We start from the raw sequence: 21,739 nt of genomic DNA on the forward strand, positions 1-21,739 counted from the left end.
AGCGAGTCTTGAACGGCAGGTTGACTTTAACAGCACCTTCCACGGTAAAGCCTGAGCTTATGCAAGGTGTTTGGTCGTGATAAAGAAGAATACTCCCCGTCGGGGAATCGAACCCCGGTCTTCCGCGTGACAGGCAGAGATACTGTCCACTATACTAACGAGGACTGGTCATCACACTTTCTTCTCTGGGCGGTGTGTTACTGTTGTCTATGCTCAACCGTTGAGACGTCACGTAATACTGGATATGCTTTCCATTAATGGAGTTATTATTATTTAGGCAAGGCAAGGCAAGTTTATTTATATAGCACATTTCATACACAATGGTAATTCAAAGTGCTTTACATAGAAGAAATTAAAATAATCAAAAGAAATCAGAATAATTAAAACAGTTTAGAATAAAAGATAAAATACAGAAATCAGAATAATTAAAACATAAAATAAAATACAGTGCAAACAGTCGGACGAACAGTGGCACAGTGCTCATTCAGTAAATGCACAGTTAAACAGATGTGTTTTGAGTCTGGATTTGAATGTGACTACTGTAGGAGCACATCTGATCTCTTCTGGAAGCTGATTCCAGCTGCGGCTGGCATAGTAGCTAAAAACAGACTCGCCGTGCTTCGAGCGAACCCTTGGTATTTCTAGCCGATGTGATCCTAATGATCTGAGTGATCTGTTGGGTTTATATTCACTGAGCATATCTGCAATGTATTGAGGTCCTAGGCCATTGAATGATTTATATACCAGTAATAATACTTTAAAATCAATCCTAAATGTAACTGGCAGCCAGTGTAAAGACCTGAGGACTGGTGTGATGTGTTCATATTTTCTGGTTCTGCTCAGAATCCTAGCAGCAGCGTTCTGTATGAGCTGCAACTGTCTTATGGTCTTTTTGGGAAGGCCAGTGAGAAGTCCATTACAATAATCCACCCTACTGGTGATGAAAGCATGCACAAGTTTTTCTAAGTCTTGACTGGAAACAAAGCATCTAATTCTTGCAATATTTTTCAGGTGATAATATGCTGATTTAGTTATTGCTTTGACATGACTACTGAAACTAAGGTCTGACTCCAGAGACACACCCAGATTCCTGACTTGATTTTTAGTTGTTTGACCCCTAGACTGAAGGTATGCGTTCACCTTGAGAACTTCATCTTTGTTTCCAAACGCAATGACTTCAGTTTTGTCTTTGTTTAACTGAAGAAAGTTTTGGCACATCCAATTGTTTACTTCATCAATGCATTGGCAAAGGGAGTCAATGGGGCTGTAATCGTTAGGCGATAGGGATAAGTAGAGCTGTGTGTCGTTTGCATAGCTATGGTAAGCGATTTGGTTCTTTCTCATTATTTGGCTCATTGGGAGCATGTACAGGTTGAATAGGAGTGGCGCAAGAATTGAGCCTTGAGGGACTCCGCATGTCATGGATGTCCACTCAGACTTATGGTCTCCTATACTCACATAATAACCTCTGCCTCCTAAGTATGACCTGAACCATTTTAGGACTATCCCAGAAAGCCCGACCCAGTTTTCCAGCCTGTCAAGAAGTATTTTGTGATCGACAGTGTCAAATGCAGCACTGAGGTCGAGTAGTACCAGCACTGATAATTTGCCTGTATCAGTATTTAAGCGAATATCATTTATTATCTTTATGAGCGCGGTCTCTGTACTGTGGTGCGGTCGGAAACCAGATTGAAAATGGTCAAAGTATCCATTCGAGCTTAAGAATTTGTTCAGCTGATTGAAGACAACTTTTTCAATGATCTTGCCTATGAAAGGAAGATTTGAGATCGGTCTATAGTTGTTTAATATGGTCTTATCCAGATTGCTCTTTTTCAGGAGGGGCTTGACAACAGCAGTTTTCAGGGAGGTCGGAAAACTCCCAGAGAGAATTGAGGCATTTACCACTTCTAGGAGATCTGCTTCTAAGCTGTGTAACACATTTTTGAAAAAAGATGTGGGAAGTGCATCAAGGGCGCAGGTTGATGTTTTTAGTTGCTGTACGGTTTCTTCCAAAATTTTGCCATCAATTTCTTCGAAATCAGACATAGTGGCTACTTTCTCGTGCTGTTGTCTGATCTGCCTGACACCAGCGCAACTCAAGGATGAGCTGATCACCTTTCTGATATTATTGATTTTGTCAGAGAAGAAAGAAGCAAACTCACTGCACTTTCTCACTGAGAGCATTTCACTGGGAATCTGGCTTGGGGGGTTTGTCAGTCTCTCTACAGTAGCAAAAAGAGTGCGCGTGTTGTTTATATTGCTGTTTATAATATTCGAGAAAAAAGTCTGTCTAGCTTTGCTTAGTTCCTTATTGAAAGCATGGATGCTGTCTTTGTAGATGTTATAATGGACTACAAGTTTTGTCTTCCGCCACATGCGCTCTGCTTTTCTGCATTGTCTTTTCATATTTTGCACTGCTGTTGAGTTTCTCCAAGGTGCTTTTTGTCTGCCACTCTTCTTCCTGACTTTCACAGGAGCAATATCATCAATTACACTCTTAACTTTTGAGTTAAAAGAATCAAGGAGAAAATCAACAGAGTCAGCAGATATGCTTGGTGTTAAAGATATAGCCTTCATAAATAGTACACTAGTGTTCTCATTTAAGCATCTCTTCTTGACAGACACAGATCTAGCTTCAATGGCAGGAGAGATCAATATATCAAAGAAAATACAAAAATGATCAGACAGTGCTACATCCTTAATAACAATTGATGAAATGTTTAGACCCTTACTGATAAGTATATCTAGAGTGTGTCCACGATTATGTGTGGCTCCATGTACATGCTGAGTCAGATCAAAAGTTTTTAAAACAGTTTTGATTTCTTTTGCCATATTGTTTTCTGCATTATCTATGTGGATGTTAAAATCTCCAGCAATGGCAAAGCAGTCAAACTCTGAGGAAATTGTTGATAACAGTTCTGTTAAGTTCTCAGCAAAAGCTGGAGAGTATTTTGGAGGCCTGTAAACAATGATAAGTAAAATGCGTGGAGCACCTTTTAACACAATACCCAGATATTCGAAAGACGGGTAATTCCCAAATGATATTTTCTTACATTGATAGACATCTTTATAAAGAGCAGCTAAACCTCCGCCTCTTCTGACAGCTCTGCAGACACTCATAAAAGTAAAGTTAGGAGGGGCTGTTTCATTGAGGACTGTTGCACTGCAACTTTCTTCTAGCCAAGTTTCATTTAGCAACATAAAATCCAGGTTGTATGTGGTTATTAAGTCGTTGACTAAAAGTGATTTATTTTTAAGTGAGCGGATGTTTAAAAGTGCTAACTTAACAGTCTTACTTTTTGTCCCCACAGCAATCTTGGTATGTCGTGTAATAGGTACCAGATTAGATGGGTTTGCTGTACGGCTTTTGAAGGCCTTAGACTTTCTATCATGTAATCGAACAGCAATAGAAAAAGATACAGGCACACTGGGTTCCCGCTTGTTCTGTAAACATTGAGAAAGTTATTGTTATCATAGCGGGGACCCGACACATATCACTGAGAGCTGGTATCAGTTGTTTTTGGTTCACCTCGAGCCGCCGGAGGAGGGTGTGGGCCCTGGCGCTGTGGCAGAGGCCGAAGAGCTCTCACAGGAGGAGGGGGAGGGCGAGCTGGGCCCGTAGGTTTTGATGGTTGTGGGGCCTGGCGTTTTTTGGTTGGTATCTGGGGGCTCGCAGCAAAAGAGTGGGATAGTCTAGTTCCAGCATGCACCAGTTGTTCCATTTTCTCTGAGAAGCACAGAAGTGGAGATGCTGGAGAGAGTGATAATGTTTCCGGTGAGAGTGATTTTTGCTCTGGTGTTATTGGAGGCTGTAATATGCTGTCCTGGTTTCCCTGGCTGTTTTCCAGAAAGTCGTCCTTCGGTGCTGTATCTTGGAGCAGTGCTGGTATGTCACAGTCTGTCTGTGTTGAGCTCTGTGGGCAGGGCTCAGCTGAGATTGTGTCCGTGAGCAGAGGTTGTTGTGGCTGAGTGGTGTTATCACTGTCCTTGTGTGATGTGTCAACCGCATGTCCATTCAGGGGCTGAAGTGAAATCCTGTGGTCATTCATACTGTATCCAGGTGTGTGTGTGCCATTCCGGTTGAGTGGATTGGCACACATTGCAGAAGGATGACGGAGGGAGAAGTAGATATTGTCCTTTAGCACTCTTGAACCAAGTTTGTTTGGGTGGTGGCCATCCCGTTGAAACAGTTGCCTCTGACTCCAGAAAAGATTGAAGTTGTCAATAAAGTTCACTCCTTTTATATTACAGGTTTTTTGCAGCCATGTATTAAGCCCAAGCAACCGTTTGGGCTTAATACATTAAGCAATTTAAACCTTTTATTTTGGCCAAAGACCTCACCCTGTCCTATGGAGGTATCCAAGAATTGTCTTGCTCACAGCAGAGCTACATGTGTTTGTTCAAGAACAGAGGACGTTTGGCAGCTTGTAACAAAGTACCACAATAGGTTGGGCCAGAGATTGAGCGTGGCTAAAAGAATTGGCTGTTTTGTCCAAGACTGGAACTGGGTAGTCGTCAAACCATCCACACTTTCCCAGTTCACAACTTCGAGTCTTGTGTCAGCAGTGTGAATGTAAGTTTTACCAAGCACAAAAGGGTAGTGATGGGAGAAACAAAGCTTTGAACCGATTGTTTCGCAACATTATTCACTGTTTCCAAGCGTTCGGAACGCAACACACTGGTCAGAACAGTGAAAATGCAACATAAAAAAAAGACTCAGGCCAAACATTCAAAAAACACCTTTTACAAACCTATTGCAAACGCTTTCTTGAAAGTAAAATCTTTCAAATGCAATTAGCTAAACATAATCAAGTGAGTCTTGAACGGCAGGTTGACTTTAACAGCGCCTTCCACGGTAAAGCCTGAGCTTATGCAAGGTGTTTGGTCGTGATAAAGAAGAAGACTAATCGAACCCCGGTCTTCCGCGTGACAGGCGGAGATACTGTCCACTATACTGACGAGGACTGGTCATCCCAATTGCTTCTCTGGGCGGTACGGTACTGTTGTCTATGCTCAACCGTTGAGACGTCACTTAATACTGGATATGCTTTCCATTAATGGAGTTATTATTATTTAAGCCTTTTATTTTGGCCAAGGAGCTCACCCTGTCCTATGGAGGTATCCACCCGCAATCCAAGGAGATGAAGGGTTTGTTCATTTAGCATCCAGGAAGTTCATAAAAATCTCATGCGAATACTACCACTGGTCTTCGACATACTATCGGATTCAGTGACATCCTCTTGGACAGGGTTTGCGGACATTTGGTGATGGGGCAGATTCTTTTTACATTTGCTCCTTCCTCTAATGGATATGGCTGTATTATTGTTTTTTTTAAAAAAGAAAATAAGCTGGATGGGAGGAGCCTGCACCAGACATTACCCTTGCTGAGCATGGTTGCATGTGCTTGCGACCACATTGTACCAACGTCTCATGGGTACAGCTCGAGTTTCTCTTCATTCACGCATAAATGTTTCGCCTTTTACTAAAGATTTCCGTGGAGGGGAACATTTTAGAGTTTCTGATATTTTTGGATGCTCTGCTCACAGCAGAGCTACATGTGTTTGTTCAAGAACAGAGGACGTTTGGCAGCTTGTAACAAAGTACCACAATAGGCTGGGCCACAGATCGAGCGTGGCTAAAAGAATTGGCTGTTTTGTCCAAGACAGCGGTGTGAATGTAAGTTTTACCAAGCATAAAAGGGTAGGGATGGGAGAAACAAATCTTTGAACTGATTGCTTCGCAAAATGATTCACTGTTTCCAAGCGTTCGGAACTGAACACGCTGGTCAGAACAGTGAAAATGCCACAAAAAAAAAAGACTCAGGCCAAACATTCAAAAAACACCTTTTACAAACCTATTGCAAACGCTTTCTTGAAAGTAAAATCTTTCAAATGCAATTAGCTAAACATAATCAAGTGAGTCTTGAACGGCAGGTTGACTTTAACAGCGCCTTCCACGGTAAAGCCTGAGCTTATGCAAGGTGTTTGGTCGTGATAAAGGAGAAGACTCCCCGTCGGGGAATTGAACCCCGGTCTTCCGCGTGACAGGCGGAGATACTGTCCACTATACTAACGAGGACTGGTCATCACAGTGGCTTCTCTGGGCGGTACGGTACTGTTGTCTATGCTCAACCGTTGAGACGTCACTTAATACTGGATATGCTTTCCATTAATGGAGTTATAATTATTTAAGCCTTTTATTTTGGCCAAGGAGCTCACCCTGTCCTATTGAGGTATCCACCCGCAATCCAAGGAGATGAAGGGTTTGTTAATTTAGCATCCAGGAAGTTCATAAAAATCTCATGCGAATACTACCACTGGTCTTCGACATACTATCGGATTCAGTGACATCCTCTTGGACAGGGTTTGCGGACATTTGGTGATGGGGCAGATTCTTTTTACATTTGCTCCTTCCTCTAATGGATATGGCTGTATTATTGTTTTTTTTTTAAAGAAAATAAGCTGGATGGGAGGAGCCTGCACCAGACATTACCCTTGCTGAGCTTGGTTGCATGTGCTTGCGATCACATTGTCCCAAGTCTCATGGGTACAGCTCGAGTTTCTCTTCATTCACGTATAAATCTTTCGCCTTTTACTAAAGATTTCTGTGGAGGGGAACATTTGAGAGTTTCTGATATTTTAGGATGCTCTGCTCACAGCAGAGCTACATGTGTTTGTTCAAGAACAGAGGACGTTTGGCAGCTTGTAACAAAGTACCACAATAGGCTGGGCCACAGATCGAGCGTGGCTAAAAGAATTGGCTGTTTTGTCCAAGACAGCGGTGTGAATGTAAGTTTTACCAAGCACAAAAGGGTAGTGATGGGAGAAACAAAGCTTTGAACTGATTGCTTCGCAAAATTATTCACTGTTTCCAAGCGTTCGGAACGGAACACGCTGGTCAGAACAGTGAAAATGCCAAAAAAAAAAAAAGACTCAGGCCAAACATTCAAAAAACACCTTTTACAAACCTATTGCAAACGCTTTCTTGAAAGTAAAATCTTTCAAATGCAATTAGCTAAACATAATCAAGTGAGTCTTGAACGGCAGGTTGACTTTAACAGCGCCTTCCACGGTAAAGCCTGAGCTTATGCAAGGTGTTTGGTCGTGATAAAGGAGAAGACTCCCCGTCGGGGAATTGAACCCCGGTCTTCCGCGTGACAGGCGGAGATACTGTCCACTATACTAACGAGGACTGGTCATTTCAGTGGCTTCTCTGGGCGGTACGGTACTGTTGTCTATGCTCAACCGTTGAGACGTCACTTAATACTGGATATGCTTTCCATTAATGGAGTTATAATTATTTAAGCCTTTTAATTTGGCCAAGGAGCTCACCCTGTCCTATGGAGGTATCCACCCGCAATCCAAGGAGATGAAGGGTTTGTTCATTTAGCATCCAGGAAGTTCATAAAAATCTCATGCGAATACTACCACTGGTCTTCGACATACTATCGGATTCAGTGACATCCTCTTGGACAGGGTTTGCGGACATTTGGTGATGGGGCAGATTCTTTTTACATTTGCTCCTTCCTCTAATGGATATGGCTGTATTATTGTTTTTTTTTTTAAGAAAATAAGCTGGATGGGAGGAGCCTGCACCAGACATTACCCTTGCTGAGCATGGTTGCATGTGCTTGGGAGTACATTGTCCCAACGTCTCATGGGTACAGCTCGAGTTTCTCTTCATTCACGCATAAATCTTTCGCCTTTTACTAAAGATTTCCGTGGAGGGGAACATTTGCGAGTTTCTGATATTTTTGGATGCTCTGCTCACAGCAGAGCTACATGTGTTTGTTCAAGAACAGAGGACATTTGGCAGCTTGTAACAAAGTACCACAATAGGCTGGGCCACAGATCGAGCGTGGCTAAAAGAATTGGCTGTTTTGTCCAAGACAGCGGTGTGAATGTAAGTTTTACCAAGCACAAAAGGGTAGTGATGGGAGAAACAAAGCTTTGAACTGATTGCTTCGCAAAATTATTTACTGTTTCCAAGCGTTCGGAATGGAACACGCTGGTCAGAACAGTGAAAATCCCACACAAAAAAAAAGAGTCAGGCCAAACATTCAAAAAACACCTTTTACAAACCTATTGCAAACGCTTTCTTGAAAGTAAAATCTTTCAAATGCAATTAGCTAAACATAATCAAGCGAGTCTTGAACGGCAGGTTGACTTTAACAGCACCTTCCACGGTAAAGCCCGAGCTTATGCAAGGTGTTTGGTCGTGATAAAGAAGAAGACTCCCCGTCGGGGAATCGAACCCCGGTCTTCCGCGTGACAGGCAGAGATACTGTCCACTATACTAACGAGGACTGGTCATCACAGTTGCTTCTCTGGGCGGTGTGTTACTGTTGTCTATGCTCAACCGTTGAGACGTCACTTAATACTGGATATGCTTTCCATTAATGGAGTTATTATTATTTAAACCTTTTATTTTGGCCAAGGAGCTCACCCTGTCCTATGGAGGTATCCAAGAATTGTCTTGCTCACAGCAGAGCTACATGTGTTTGTTCAAGAACAGAGGACGTTTTGCACCTTGTAACAAATTACCACATTAGGTTGGGCCAGAGATTGAGCGTGGCTAAAAGAATTGGCTGTTTTGTCCAAGACTGGAACTGGGTAGTCGTCAAACCATCCACACTTTCCCAGTTCACAACTTCGAGTCTTGTGTCAGCAGTGTGAATGTAAGTTTTACCAAGCACAAAAGGGTAGTGATGGGAGAAAAAAAGCTTTGAACCGATTGTTTCGCAACATTATTCACTGTTTCCAAGCGTTCGGAACGCAACACACTGGTCAGAACAGTGAAAATGCAACAAAAAAAAAGACTCAGGACAAACATTCAAAAAACACCTTTTACAAACCTATTGCAAACGCTTTCTTGAAAGTAAAATCTTTCAAATGCAATTAGCTAAACATAATCAAGTGAGTCTTGAACGGCAGGTTGACTTTAACAGCGCCTTCCACGGTAAAGCCTGAGCTTATGCAAGGTGTTTGGTCGTGATAAAGAAGAAGACTAATCGAACCCCGGTCTTCCGCGTGACAGGCGGAGATACTGTCCACTATACTGACGAGGACTGGTCATCCCAATTGCTTCTCTGGGCGGTACGGTACTGTTGTCTATGCTCAACCGTTGAGACGTCACTTAATACTGGATATGCTTTCCATTAATGGAGTTATTATTATTTAAGCCTTTTATTTTGGCCAAGGAGCTCACCCTGTCCTATGGAGGTATCCACCCGCAATCCAAGGAGATGAAGGGTTTGTTCATTTAGCATCCAGGAAGTTCATAAAAATCTCATGCGAATACTACCACTGGTCTTCGACATACTATCGGATTCAGTGACATCCTCTTGGACAGGGTTTGCGGACATTTGGTGATGGGGCAGATTCTTTTTACATTTGCTCCTTCCTCTAATGGATATGGCTGTATTATTGTTTTTTTTTTAAAAAGAAAATAAGCTGGATGGGAGGAGCCTGCACCAGACATTACCCTTGCTGAGCATGGTTGCATGTGCTTGCGACCACATTGTACCAACGTCTCATGGGTACAGCTCGAGTTTCTCTTCATTCACGCATAAATGTTTCGCCTTTTACTAAAGATTTCCGTGGAGGGGAACATTTTAGAGTTTCTGATATTTTTGGATGCTCTGCTCACAGCAGAGCTACATGTGTTTGTTCAAGAACAGAGGACGTTTGGCAGCTTGTAACAAAGTACCACAATAGGCTGGGCCACAGATCGAGCGTGGCTAAAAGAATTGGCTGTTTTGTCCAAGACAGCGGTGTGAATGTAAGTTTTACCAAGCATAAAAGGGTAGGGATGGGAGAAACAAATCTTTGAACTGATTGCTTCGCAAAATGATTCACTGCTTCCAAGCGTTCGGAACTGAACACGCTGGTCAGAACAGTGAAAATGCCACAAAAAAAAAAGACTCAGGCCAAACATTCAAAAAACACCTTTTACAAACCTATTGCAAACGCTTTCTTGAAAGTAAAATCTTTCAAATGCAATTAGCTAAACATAATCAAGTGAGTCTTGAACGGCAGGTTGACTTTAACAGCGCCTTCCACGGTAAAGCCTGAGCTTATGCAAGGTGTTTGGTCGTGATAAAGGAGAAGACTCCCCGTCGGGGAATTGAACCCCGGTCTTCCGCGTGACAGGCGGAGATACTGTCCACTATACTAACGAGGACTGGTCATCACAGTGGCTTCTCTGGGCGGTACGGTACTGTTGTCTATGCTCAACCGTTGAGACGTCACTTAATACTGGATATGCTTTCCATTAATGGAGTTATAATTATTTAAGCCTTTTATTTTGGCCAAGGAGCTCACCCTGTCCTATTGAGGTATCCACCCGCAATCCAAGGAGATGAAGGGTTTGTTCATTTAGCATCCAGGAAGTTCATAAAAATCTCATGCGAATACTACCACTGGTCTTCGACATACTATCGGATTCAGTGACATCCTCTTGGACAGGGTTTGCGGACATTTGGTGATGGGGCAGATTCTTTTTACATTTGCTCCTTCCTCTAATGGATATGGCTGTATTATTGTTTTTTTTTTAAAGAAAATAAGCTGGATGGGAGGAGCCTGCACCAGACATTACCCTTGCTGAGCTTGGTTGCATGTGCTTGCGATCACATTGTCCCAAGTCTCATGGGTACAGCTCGAGTTTCTCTTCATTCACGTATAAATCTTTCGCCTTTTACTAAAGATTTCTGTGGAGGGGAACATTTGAGAGTTTCTGATATTTTAGGATGCTCTGCTCACAGCAGAGCTACATGTGTTTGTTCAAGAACAGAGGACGTTTGGCAGCTTGTAACAAAGTACCACATTAGGCTGGGCCACAGATCGAGCGTGGCTAAAAGAATTGGCTGTTTTGTCCAAGACAGCAGTGTGAATGTAAGTTTTACCAAGCACAAAAGGGTAGTGATGGGAGAAACAAAGCTTTGAACTGATTGCTTCGCAAAATTATTCACTGTTTCCAAGCGTTCGGAACGGAACACGCTGGTCAGAACAGTGAAAATGCCAAAAAAAAAAAAAGACTCAGGCCAAACATTCAAAAAACACCTTTTACAAACCTATTGCAAACGCTTTCTTGAAAGTAAAATCTTTCAAATGCAATTAGCTAAACATAATCAAGTGAGTCTTGAACGGCAGGTTGACTTTAACAGCGCCTTCCACGGTAAAGCCTGAGCTTATGCAAGGTGTTTGGTCGTGATAAAGGAGAAGACTCCCCGTCGGGGAATTGAACCCCGGTCTTCCGCGTGACAGGCGGAGATACTGTCCACTATACTAACGAGGACTGGTCATTTCAGTGGCTTCTCTGGGCGGTACGGTACTGTTGTCTATGCTCAACCGTTGAGACGTCACTTAATACTGGATATGCTTTCCATTAATGGAGTTATAATTATTTAAGCCTTTTAATTTGGCCAAGGAGCTCACCCTGTCCTATGGAGGTATCCACCCGCAATCCAAGGAGATGAAGGGTTTGTTCATTTAGCATCCAGGAAGTTCATAAAAATCTCATGCGAATACTACCACTGGTCTTCGACATACTATCGGATTCAGTGACATCCTCTTGGACAGGGTTTGCGGACATTTGGTGATGGGGCAGATTCTTTTTACATTTGCTCCTTCCTCTAATGGATATGGCTGTATTATTGTTTTTTTTTTTAAGAAAATAAGCTGGATGGGAGGAGCCTGCACCAGACATTACCCTTGCTGAGCATGGTTGCATGTGCTTGGGAGTACATTGTCCCAACGTCTCATGGGTACAGCTCGAGTTTCTCTTCATTCACGCATAAATCTTTCGCCTTTTACAAAAGATTTCCGTGGAGGGGAACATTTGCGAGTTTCTGATATTTTTGGATGCTCTGCTCACAGCAGAGCTACATGTGTTTGTTCAAGAACAGAGGACATTTGGCAGCTTGTAACAAAGTACCACAATAGGCTGGGCCACAGATCGAGCGTGGCTAAAAGAATTGGCTGTTTTGTCCAAGACAGCGGTGTGAATGTAAGTTTTACCAAGCACAAAAGGGTAGTGATGGGAGAAACAAAGCTTTGAACTGATTGCTTCGCAAAATTATTTACTGTTTCCAAGCGTTCGGAATGGAACACGCTGGTCAGAACAGTGAAAATCCCACACAAAAAAAAAGAGTCAGGCCAAACATTCAAAAAACACCTTTTACAAACCTATTGCAAACGCTTTCTTGAAAGTAAAATCTTTCAAATGCAATTAGCTAAACATAATCAAGCGAGTCTTGAACGGCAGGTTGACTTTAACAGCACCTTCCACGGTAAAGCCCGAGCTTATGCAAGGTGTTTGGTCGTGATAAAGAAGAAGACTCCCCGTCGGGGAATCGAACCCCGGTCTTCCGCGTGACAGGCGGAGATACTGTCCACTATACTAACGAGGACTGGTCATCACAGTTGCTTCTCTGGGTGGTGTGTTACTGTTGTCTATGCTCAACCGTTGAGACGTCACTTAATACTGGATATGCTTTCCATTAATGGAGTTATTATTATTTAAACCTTTTATTTTGGCCAAGGAGCTCACCCTGTCCTATGGAGGTATCCAAGAATTGTCTTGCTCACAGCAGAGCTACATGTGTTTGTTCAAGAACAGAGGACGTTTGGCACCTTGTAACAAATTACCACATTAGGTTGGGCCAGAGATTGAGCGTGGCTAAAAGAATTGGCTGTTTTGTCCAAGACTGGAACTGGGTAGTCGTCAAACCATCCACACTTTCCCAGTTCACAACTTCGAGTCTTGTGTCAGCAGTGTGAATGTAAGTTTTACCAAGCACAAAAGGGTAGTGATGGGAGAAAAAAAGCTTTGAACCGATTGTTTCGCAACATTATTCACTGTTTCCAAGCGTTCGGAACGCAACACACTGGTCAGAACAGTGAAAATGCAACAAAAAAAAAGACTCAGGACAAACATTCAAAAAACACCTTTTACAAACCTATTGCAAACGCTTTCTTGAAAGTAAAATCTTTCAAATGCAATTAGCTAAACATAATCAAGTGAGTCTTGAACGGCAGGTTGACTTTAACAGCGCCTTCCACGGTAAAGCCTGAGCTTATGCAAGGTGTTTGGTCGTGATAAAGAAGAAGACTAATCGAACCCCGGTCTTCCGCGTGACAGGCGGAGATACTGTCCACTATACTAACGAGGACTGTTCATCACAGTTGCTTCTCTGGGCGGTACGGTACTGTTGTCTATGCTCAACCGTTGAGACGTCACTTAATACTGGATATGCTTTCCATTAATGGAGTTATTATTATTTAAGCCTTTTATTTTGGAAAAGGAGCTCACCCTGTCCTATGGAGGTATCCACCCGCAATCCGAGGAGATGAAGGGTTTGTTCATTTAGCATCCAGGAAGTTCATAAAAATCTCATGCGAATACTACCACTGGTCTTCGACATACTATCGGATTCAGTGACATCCTCTTGGACAGGGTTTGCGGACATTTGGTGATGGGGCAGATTCTTTTTACATTTGCTCCTTCCTCTAATGGATATGGCTGTATTATTGTTTTTTTTAAAAAAGAAAATAAGCTGGATGGGAGGAGCCTGCACCAGACATTACCATTGCTGAGCATGGTTACATGTGCTTGTGACCACATTGTCCCAACGTATCATGGGTACAGCTCGAGTTTCTCTTAATTCACGCATAAATCTTTCACCTTTTACTAAAGATTTCCGCGGAGGGGAACATTTGCGAGTTTCTGATATTTTTGGATGCTCTGCTAAAAGAATTGGCTGTTTTGAACAAGACTGGAACTGGGTAGTCGTCAAACCATCCACACTTTCCCAGTTCACAACTTCGATTCTTGTGTCAGCAGTGTGAATGTAAGTTTTACCAAGCACAAAAGGGTAGTGATGGGAGAAACAAAGCTTTGAACCGATTGTTTCGCAACATTATTCACTGTTTCCAAGCGTTCGTAACACAACACGCTGGTCAGAACAGTGAAAATGCCACACAAAAAAAAAAGACTCAGGCCAAACATTCAAAAAACACATTTTACAAACCTATTGCAAATGCTTTCTTGAAAGTAAAATCTTTAAAATGCAATTAGCTAAACATAATCAAGTGAGTCTTGAAAGGCAGGTTGACTTTAACAGCGCCTTCCACGGTAAAGCCTGAGCTTATGCTAGGTGTTTGGTCGTGATAAAGAAGAAGACTGCCCGTCGGGGAATCGAACCCCGGTCTTCCGCGTGACAGGCGGAGATACTGTCCACTATACTAACGAGGACTGGCCATCACAGTAGCTTCTCTGGGCGGTACCGCACTGCTGTCTATGCTCAACCGTTGAGACGTCACTTAATACTGGATATGCTTTCAATTAATGGAGTTGTTATTATTTAAGCCTTTTATTTTGGCCAAGGAGCTCACCCTGTCCTATGGAGGTATCCCCCCGCAATCCAAGGAGATGAAGGGTTTGTACATTTAGCATCCAGGAAGTTCATAAAAATCTCATGCGAATACTACCACTGGTCTTCGACATACTATCGGATTAAGTGACATCCTCTTGGACAGCGTTTGCGGACATTTGGTGATGGGGCAGATTCTTTTTACATTTGCTCCTTCCTCTAATGGATATGGCTGTATTATTGTTTTGTTTTTTTAAAGAAAATAAGCTGGATGGGAGGAGCCTGCACCAGACATTACCCTTGCTGAGCATGGTTGCATGTGCTAGCGACCACATTGTCCCAACGTCTCATGGGTACAGCTCGAGTTTCTCTTCATTCACGCATAAATTGTTCGCCTTTTACTAAAGATTTCCGTGGAGAGGAACATTTGCGGGTTTCTGATATTTTTGGATACCTTGCTCACAGCAGAGTTACATGTGTTTGTTCAAGAACAGAGGACGTTTGGCAGCTTGTAACAAAGTACCACAATAGGCTGGGCCAGAGATCGAGCGTGGCTAAAAGAATTGGCTGTTTTGTCCAAGACTGGAACTGGGTAGTCGTCAAACCATCCACACTTTCCCAGTTCACAACTTTGAGTCTTGTGTCAGCAGTGTGAATGTAAGTTTTACCAAGCACAAAAGGGTAGTGATGGGAGAAACAAAGCTTTGAACCAATTGCTTCGCAAAATTATTCACTGTTTCCAAGCGTTCGGAACAGAACACGCTGGTCAGAACAGTGAAAATGCCACAAAAAAAAGATTCAGGCCAAACATTCAAAAAACAGCTTTTACAAACCTATTGCAAACGCTTTCTTGAAAGTAAAATTTTTCAAATGCAATTAGCTTAACATAATCAAGTGAGTCTTGAACGGCAGGTTGACTTTAACAGCGCCTTCCACGGTAAAGCCTGAGCTTATGCAAGGTGTTTGGTCGTGATAAAGAAGAAGACTCCCCATCGGGGAATCGAACCCCGGTTTTCCGCGTGACAGGCGGAGATACTGTCCACTATACTAACGAGGACTGGTCATCACAGTTGCTTCTCTGGGCGGTACTGTACTGATGTCTATGCTCAACCGTTGAGACGTCACTTAATACTGGATATGCTTTCCATTAATGGAGTTATTATTATTTAAGCCTTTTATTTTGGCCAAAGAGCTCACCCTGTCCTATGGAGGTATCCACCCGCAATCCAAGGAGATGAAGGATTTGTTCATTTAGCATCCAGGAAGTTCATAAAAATCTCATGTGAATACTACCACTGGTCTTCGACATACTATCGGATTCAGTGACATCCTCTTGGACAGGGTTTGCGGACATTTGGTGATGGGGCAGATTCTTTTTACATTTGCTCCTTCCTCTAATGGATATGGCTGTATTATTGTTTTGTTTTTTTAAAGAAAATAAGCTGGATGGGAGGAGCCTGCACCAGACATTACCCTTGCTGAGCATGGTTGCATGTGCTAGCGACCACATTGTCCCAACATCTCATGGGGTACAGCTCGAGTTTCTCTTCATTCACGCATAAATTTTTCGCCTTTTACTAAAGATTTCCGTGGAGAGTTGCGAGTTTCTGATATTTTTGGATACTCTGCTCACAGCAGAGTTACATGTGTTTGTTCAAGAACAGAGGACGTTTGGCAGCTTGTAACAAAGTACCACAATAGGCTGGGCCAGAGATCGAGCGTGGCTAAAAGAATTGGCTGTTTTGTCCAAGACTGGAACTGGGTAGTCGTCAAACCATCCACACTTTCCCAGTTCACAACTTCGAGTCTTGTGTCAGCAGTGTGAATGTAAGTTTTACCAAGCACAAAAGGGTAGTGATGGGAGAAACAAAGCTTTGAACCGATTGCTTCGCAAAATTATTCACTGTTTCCAAGCGTTCGGAACAGAACACGCTGGTCAGAACAGTGAAAATGCCACAAAAAAAAGATTCAGGCCAAACATTCAAAAAACACCTTTTACAAACCTATTGCAAACGCTTTCTTGAAAGTAAAATTTTTCAAATGCAATTAGCTTAACATAATCAAGTGAGTCTTGAACGGCAGGTTGACTTTAACAGCGCCTTCCACGGTAAAGCCTGAGCTTATGCAAGGTGTTTGGTCGTGATAAAGAAGAAGACTCCCCATCGGGGAATCGAACCCCGGTTTTCCGCGTGACAGGCGGAGATACTGTCCACTATACTAACGAGGACTGTTCATCACAGTTGCTTCTCTGGGCGGTACGGTACTGTTGTCTATGCTCAACCGTTGAGACGTCACTTAATACTGGATATGCTTTCCATTAATGGAGTTATTATTATTTAAGCCTTTTATTTTGGAAAAGGAGCTCACCCTGTCCTATGGAGGTATCCACCCGCAATCCAAGGAGATGAAGGGTTTGTTCATTTAGCATCCAGGAAGTTCATAAAAATCTCATGCGAATACTACCACTGGTCTTCGACATACTATCGGATTCAGTGACATCCTCTTGGACAGGGTTTGCGGACATTTGGTGATGGGGCAGATTATTTTTACATTCGCTCCTTCCTCTAATGGATATGGCTGTATTATTGTTTTTTTTTTAAAGAAAATAAGCTGGATGGGAGGAGCCTGCACCAGACATTACCCTTGCTGATTATGGTTGCATGTGCTTGAGACCACATTGTCCCAACGTATCATGGGTACAGCTCGAGTATCTCTTCATTCACGCATAAATCTTTCGCCTTTTACTAAAGATTTCCGTGGAGGGGAACAGTTGCGAGTTTCTGATATTTTTGGATGCTCTGCTCACAGCAGAGCTACATGTGTTTGTTTAAGAACAGAGGACGTTTGGCAGCTTGTAACAAAGTACAACAATAGGCTGGGCCACAGATCGAGCGTGGCTAAAAGAATTGGCTGTTTTGTCCAAGACAGCGGTGTGAATGTAAGTTTTACCAAGCACAAAAGGGTAGTGATGGGAGAAACAAAGCTTTGAACCGATTGCTTCGCAAAATTATTCACTGTTTCCAAGCGTTCGGAACGGAACACGCTGGTCAGAACAGTGAAAATGCCACAAAAAAAAAAGACGCAGGCAAAACATTCAAAAAACACCTTTTACAAACCTATTGCAAACGCTTTCTTGAAAGTAAAATCTTTCAAATGCAATTAGCTAAACATAATCAAGTGAGTCTTGAACGGCAGGTTGACTTTAACAGCGCCTTCCACGGTAAAGCCTGAGCTTATGCAAGGTGTTTGGTCGTGATAAAGAAGAAGACTAATCGAACCCCGGTCTTCCGCGTGACAGGCGGAGATACTGTCCACTATACTAACGAGGACTGGTCATCCCAATTGCTTCTCTGGGCGGTACGGTACTGTTGTCTATGCTCAACCGTTGAGACGTCACTTAATACTGGATATGCTTTCCATTAATGGAGTTATTATTATTTAAGCCTTTTATTTTGGCCAAGGAGCTCACCCTGTCCTATGGAGGTATCCACCCGCAATCCAAGGAGATGAAGGGTTTGTTCATTTAGCATCCAGGAAGTTCATAAAAATCTCATGCGAATACTACCACTGGTCTTCGACATATTATCGGATTCAGTGACATCCTCTTGGACAGGGTTTGCGGACATTTGGTGATGGGGCAGATTCTTTTTACATTTGCTCCTTCCTCTAATGGATATGGCTGTATTATTGTTTTTTCTTTTAAAGAAAATAAGCTGGATGGGAGGAGCCTGCACCAGACATTACCCTTGCTGAGCATGGTTGCATGTGCTTGCGACCACATTGTCCCAACGTATCATGGGTACAGCTCGAGTTTCTCTTCATTCACGCATAAATCTTTCGCCTTTTACTAAAGATTTCCGTGGAGGGGAACATTTGAGAGTTTCTGATATTTTGGGATGCTCTTCTCACAGCAGAGCTACATGTGTTTGTTCAAGAACAGAGGACGTTTGGCAGCTTGTAACAAAGTACCACAATAGGCCGGGCCACAGATCGAGCGTGGCTAAAAGAATTGGCTGTTTTGTCCAAGACAGCGGTGTGAATGTAAGTTTTACCAAGCACAAAAGGGTAGTGATGGGAGAAACAAAGCTTTGAACCGATTGTTTCGCAACATTATTCACTGTTTCCAAGCGTTCGGAACGCAACACGCTGGTCAGAACAGTGAAAATGCCACAAAAAAAAAAAAGACTCAGGCCAAACATTCAAAAAACACATTTTACAAACCTATTGCAAATGCTTTCTTGAAAGTAAAATTTTTAAAATGCAATTAGCTAAACATAATCAAGTGAGTCTTGAAAGGCAGGTTGACTTTAACAGCGCCTTCCACGGTAAAGCCTGAGCTTATGCAAGGTGTTTGGTCGTGATAAAGAAGAAGACTCCCCGTCGGGGAATCGAACCCCGGTCTTCCGCGTGACAGGCGGAGATACTGTCCACTATACTAACGAGGACTGGCCATCACAGTAACTTCTCTGGGCGGTACCGCACTGCTGTCTATGCTCAACCGTTGAGACGTCACTTAATACTGGATATGCTTTCCATTAATGGAGTTGTTATTATTTAAGCCTTTTATTTTGGCCAAGGAGCTCACCCTGTCCTATGGAGGTATCCCCCCGCAATCCAAGGAGATGAAGGGTTTGTTCATTTAGCATCCAGGAAGTTCATAAAAATCTCATGCGAATACTACCACTGGTCTTCGACATACTATCGGATTAAGTGACATCCTCTCGGACAGGGTTTGCGGACATTTGGTTATGGGGCAGATTCTATTTACATTTGCTCCTTCCTCTAATGGATATGGCTATATTACTGTTTTTTTTTAAAGAAAATAAGCTGGATGGGAGGAGCCTGCACCACACATTACCCTTGCTGAGCATGGTTGCATGTGCTTGCGACCACATTGTCCCAACGTCTCATGGGTACAGCTCGAGTTTCTCTTCATTCACGCATAAATCTTTCGCCTTTTATTAAAGATTTACTAAAGAGCGTGGCTAAAAGAGTTGGCTGTTTTGTCCAAGGCAGCAGTGTGAATGTAAGTTTTACCAAGCACAAAAGGGTAGTGATGGGAGAAACAAAGCTTTGAACCGATTGCTTCGCAAAATTATTCACTGTTTCCAAGCGTTCGGAACGGAACACGCTGGTCAGAACAGTGAAAATGCCACAAAAAAAAAAGACGCAGGCAAAACATTCAAAAAACACCTTTTACAAACCTATTGCAAACGCTTTCTTGAAAGTAAAATCTTTCAAATGCAATTAGCTAAACATAATCAAGTGAGTCTTGAACGGCAGGTTGACTTTAACAGCGCCTTCCACGGTAAAGCCTGAGCTTATGCAAGGTGTTTGGTCGTGATAAAGAAGAAGACTAATCGAACCCCGGTCTTCCGCGTGACAGGCGGAGATACTGTCCACTATACTAACAAGGACTGGTCATCCCAATTGCTTCTCTGGGCGGTACGGTACTGTTGTCTATGCTCAACCGTTGAGACGTCACTTAATACTGGATATGCTTTCCATTAATGGAGTTATTATTATTTAAGCCTTTTATTTTGGCCAAGGAGCTCACCCTGTCCTATGGAGGTATCCCCCCGCAATCCAAGGAGATGAAGGGTTTGTTCATTTAGCATCCAGGAAGTTCATAAAAATCTCATGCGAATACTACCACTGGTCTTCGACATACTATCGGATTAAGTGACATCCTCTCGGACAGGGTTTGCGGACATTTGGTTATGGGGCAGATTCTATTTACATTTGCTCCTTCCTCTAATGGATATGGCTATATTACTGTTTTTTTTTTAAAGAAAATAAGCTGGATGGGAGGAGCCTGCACCACACATTACCCTTGCTGAGCATGGTTGCATGTGCTTGCGACCACATTGTCCCAACGTCTCATGGGTACAGCTCGAGTTTCTCTTCATTCACGCATAAATCTTTCGCCTTTTATTAAAGATTTACTAAAGAGCGTGGCTAAAAGAGTTGGCTGTTTTGTCCAAGGCAGCAGTGTGAATGTAAGTTTTACCAAGCACAAAAGGGTAGTGATGGGAGAAACAAAGCTTTGAACCGATTGCTTCGCAAAATTATTCACTGTTTCCAAGCGTTCGGAACGGAACACGCTGGTCAGAACAGTGAAAATGCCACAAAAAAAAAAGACGCAGGCAAAACATTCAAAAAACACCTTTTACAAACCTATTGCAAACGCTTTCTTGAAAGTAAAATCTTTCAAATGCAATTAGCTAAACATAATCAAGTGAGTCTTGAACGGCAGGTTGACTTTAACAGCGCCTTCCACGGTAAAGCCTGAGCTTATGCAAGGTGTTTGGTCGTGATAAAGAAGAAGACTAATCGAACCCCGGTCTTCCGCGTGACAGGCGGAGATACTGTCCACTATACTAACAAGGACTGGTCATCCCAATTGCTTCTCTGGGCGGTACGGTACTGTTGTCTATGCTCAACCGTTGAGACGTCACTTAATACTGGATATGCTTTCCATTAATGGAGTTATTATTATTTAAGCCTTTTATTTTGGCCAAGGAGCTCACCCTGTCCTATGGAGGTATCCACCCGCAATCCAAGGAGATGAAGGGTTTGTTCATTTAGCATCCAGGAAGTTCATAAAAATCTCATGCGAATACTACCACTGGTCTTCGACATATTATCGGATTCAGTGACATCCTCTTGGACAGGGTTTGCGGACATTTGGTGATGGGGCAGATTCTTTTTACATTTGCTCCTTCCTCTAATGCAGGGGTTCCCAAACTTGTCCATTCCAGGACCCACGTAGACAAGAATAATCTATCTCAAGACCCACCTAAATAATTTTAAAGCATGAATGTGGGGTGGGAGGCGTTAGTTCTCTTTAGAGCAGTTTTTCTTGTCATAGTATGACATATAAGTTTAATTGCAATAAACTTATGGTACATACATTAGAAAAAGTTTGAGAATTAAAATAGTAGCCTTATGGCTGTTGAAATAATGTGAAGAATACTGAGTAGTTTTTGTCTGCTGCCTCAACTGATTTACCCAAACATGGCAAAACAAATTTAAATAAATGAAAAAGATTAAGTTAGCTTAATCTTAACCAAAGGTTTGATATGACAAAAAAATCAGAATATAAAATATATATATATATATATATATATTATATACTAATAATTTTATTTGACAGTAGGCTATGCCCAGGACCTAGAATTTCAATACTAATAGCCTATTTATGCTGCGAGTGTTGTTAAACTCATTGCGTTGTTCAGCGCAGAAAACGCTTTCGTGCTCGTGTGTATAAATTTTAATTACCTTTTAAATATGTATTTTCCTTATGCGTTGGTAGGTATCATAATGCATGCGAGGGAACACAAAACAACGCACTCTTACGACGACCAT

At 42.5% G+C, this 21,739-nt stretch overlaps 20 non-coding genes and 1 pseudogene across 20 annotated transcripts; 11 read left to right on the forward strand and 10 right to left on the reverse strand.

Annotated features, from left to right (window-relative positions):
• Window positions 1-92: 92 nt before the first annotated feature.
• On the reverse strand, window positions 93-164 carry trnad-guc (transfer RNA aspartic acid (anticodon GUC)). The gene has a single exon. It is a non-coding gene; the product is annotated as a tRNA-Asp (tRNA).
• A 5,273-nt stretch (window positions 165-5,437) lies between these two features.
• Window positions 5,438-5,553, forward strand: LOC143752962 (U5 spliceosomal RNA). The gene has a single exon (XR_013207448.1). It is a non-coding gene; the product is annotated as a U5 spliceosomal RNA (small nuclear RNA).
• A 453-nt stretch (window positions 5,554-6,006) lies between these two features.
• On the reverse strand, window positions 6,007-6,078 carry trnad-guc (transfer RNA aspartic acid (anticodon GUC)). The gene has a single exon. It is a non-coding gene; the product is annotated as a tRNA-Asp (tRNA).
• A 471-nt stretch (window positions 6,079-6,549) lies between these two features.
• On the forward strand, window positions 6,550-6,665 carry LOC143752970 (U5 spliceosomal RNA). The gene has a single exon (XR_013207456.1). It is a non-coding gene; the product is annotated as a U5 spliceosomal RNA (small nuclear RNA).
• Window positions 6,666-7,119: 454 nt separating this feature from the next.
• Window positions 7,120-7,191, reverse strand: trnad-guc (transfer RNA aspartic acid (anticodon GUC)). The gene has a single exon. It is a non-coding gene; the product is annotated as a tRNA-Asp (tRNA).
• Window positions 7,192-7,664: 473 nt separating this feature from the next.
• Window positions 7,665-7,779, forward strand: LOC143753012 (U5 spliceosomal RNA). Its single transcript, XR_013207495.1, has one exon. It is a non-coding gene; the product is annotated as a U5 spliceosomal RNA (small nuclear RNA).
• A 454-nt stretch (window positions 7,780-8,233) lies between these two features.
• Window positions 8,234-8,305, reverse strand: trnad-guc (transfer RNA aspartic acid (anticodon GUC)). The gene has a single exon. It is a non-coding gene; the product is annotated as a tRNA-Asp (tRNA).
• A 1,236-nt stretch (window positions 8,306-9,541) lies between these two features.
• LOC143752963 (U5 spliceosomal RNA) lies at window positions 9,542-9,657 on the forward strand. Its single transcript, XR_013207449.1, has one exon. It is a non-coding gene; the product is annotated as a U5 spliceosomal RNA (small nuclear RNA).
• Window positions 9,658-10,110: 453 nt separating this feature from the next.
• On the reverse strand, window positions 10,111-10,182 carry trnad-guc (transfer RNA aspartic acid (anticodon GUC)). Its single transcript has one exon. It is a non-coding gene; the product is annotated as a tRNA-Asp (tRNA).
• A 471-nt stretch (window positions 10,183-10,653) lies between these two features.
• LOC143752971 (U5 spliceosomal RNA) lies at window positions 10,654-10,769 on the forward strand. Its single transcript, XR_013207457.1, has one exon. It is a non-coding gene; the product is annotated as a U5 spliceosomal RNA (small nuclear RNA).
• A 454-nt stretch (window positions 10,770-11,223) lies between these two features.
• On the reverse strand, window positions 11,224-11,295 carry trnad-guc (transfer RNA aspartic acid (anticodon GUC)). Its single transcript has one exon. It is a non-coding gene; the product is annotated as a tRNA-Asp (tRNA).
• A 473-nt stretch (window positions 11,296-11,768) lies between these two features.
• On the forward strand, window positions 11,769-11,883 carry LOC143752955 (U5 spliceosomal RNA). The gene has a single exon (XR_013207441.1). It is a non-coding gene; the product is annotated as a U5 spliceosomal RNA (small nuclear RNA).
• Window positions 11,884-12,337: 454 nt separating this feature from the next.
• Window positions 12,338-12,409, reverse strand: trnad-guc (transfer RNA aspartic acid (anticodon GUC)). Its single transcript has one exon. It is a non-coding gene; the product is annotated as a tRNA-Asp (tRNA).
• Window positions 12,410-13,645: 1,236 nt separating this feature from the next.
• On the forward strand, window positions 13,646-13,757 carry LOC143752993 (U5 spliceosomal RNA). The gene has a single exon (XR_013207476.1). It is a non-coding gene; the product is annotated as a U5 spliceosomal RNA (small nuclear RNA).
• Window positions 13,758-14,728: 971 nt separating this feature from the next.
• On the forward strand, window positions 14,729-14,843 carry LOC143752992 (U5 spliceosomal RNA). The gene has a single exon (XR_013207475.1). It is a non-coding gene; the product is annotated as a U5 spliceosomal RNA (small nuclear RNA).
• Window positions 14,844-15,356: 513 nt separating this feature from the next.
• Window positions 15,357-15,428, reverse strand: trnad-guc (transfer RNA aspartic acid (anticodon GUC)). Its single transcript has one exon. It is a non-coding gene; the product is annotated as a tRNA-Asp (tRNA).
• Window positions 15,429-15,904: 476 nt separating this feature from the next.
• Window positions 15,905-16,013, forward strand: LOC143752989 (U5 spliceosomal RNA; annotated as a pseudogene).
• Window positions 16,014-16,526: 513 nt separating this feature from the next.
• On the reverse strand, window positions 16,527-16,598 carry trnad-guc (transfer RNA aspartic acid (anticodon GUC)). Its single transcript has one exon. It is a non-coding gene; the product is annotated as a tRNA-Asp (tRNA).
• Window positions 16,599-17,071: 473 nt separating this feature from the next.
• On the forward strand, window positions 17,072-17,186 carry LOC143752964 (U5 spliceosomal RNA). Its single transcript, XR_013207450.1, has one exon. It is a non-coding gene; the product is annotated as a U5 spliceosomal RNA (small nuclear RNA).
• A 987-nt stretch (window positions 17,187-18,173) lies between these two features.
• LOC143752969 (U5 spliceosomal RNA) lies at window positions 18,174-18,289 on the forward strand. The gene has a single exon (XR_013207455.1). It is a non-coding gene; the product is annotated as a U5 spliceosomal RNA (small nuclear RNA).
• Window positions 18,290-18,744: 455 nt separating this feature from the next.
• Window positions 18,745-18,816, reverse strand: trnad-guc (transfer RNA aspartic acid (anticodon GUC)). The gene has a single exon. It is a non-coding gene; the product is annotated as a tRNA-Asp (tRNA).
• Between the last annotated feature and the right edge of the window lie 2,923 nt (window positions 18,817-21,739).

Source organism: Siphateles boraxobius, unplaced genomic scaffold (assembly GCF_051911475.1).
Source record: "Siphateles boraxobius isolate OS27281-9 unplaced genomic scaffold, OSU_SipBor_1 270, whole genome shotgun sequence".
Taxonomy (NCBI): Eukaryota; Metazoa; Chordata; class Actinopteri; order Cypriniformes; family Leuciscidae; genus Siphateles; species Siphateles boraxobius.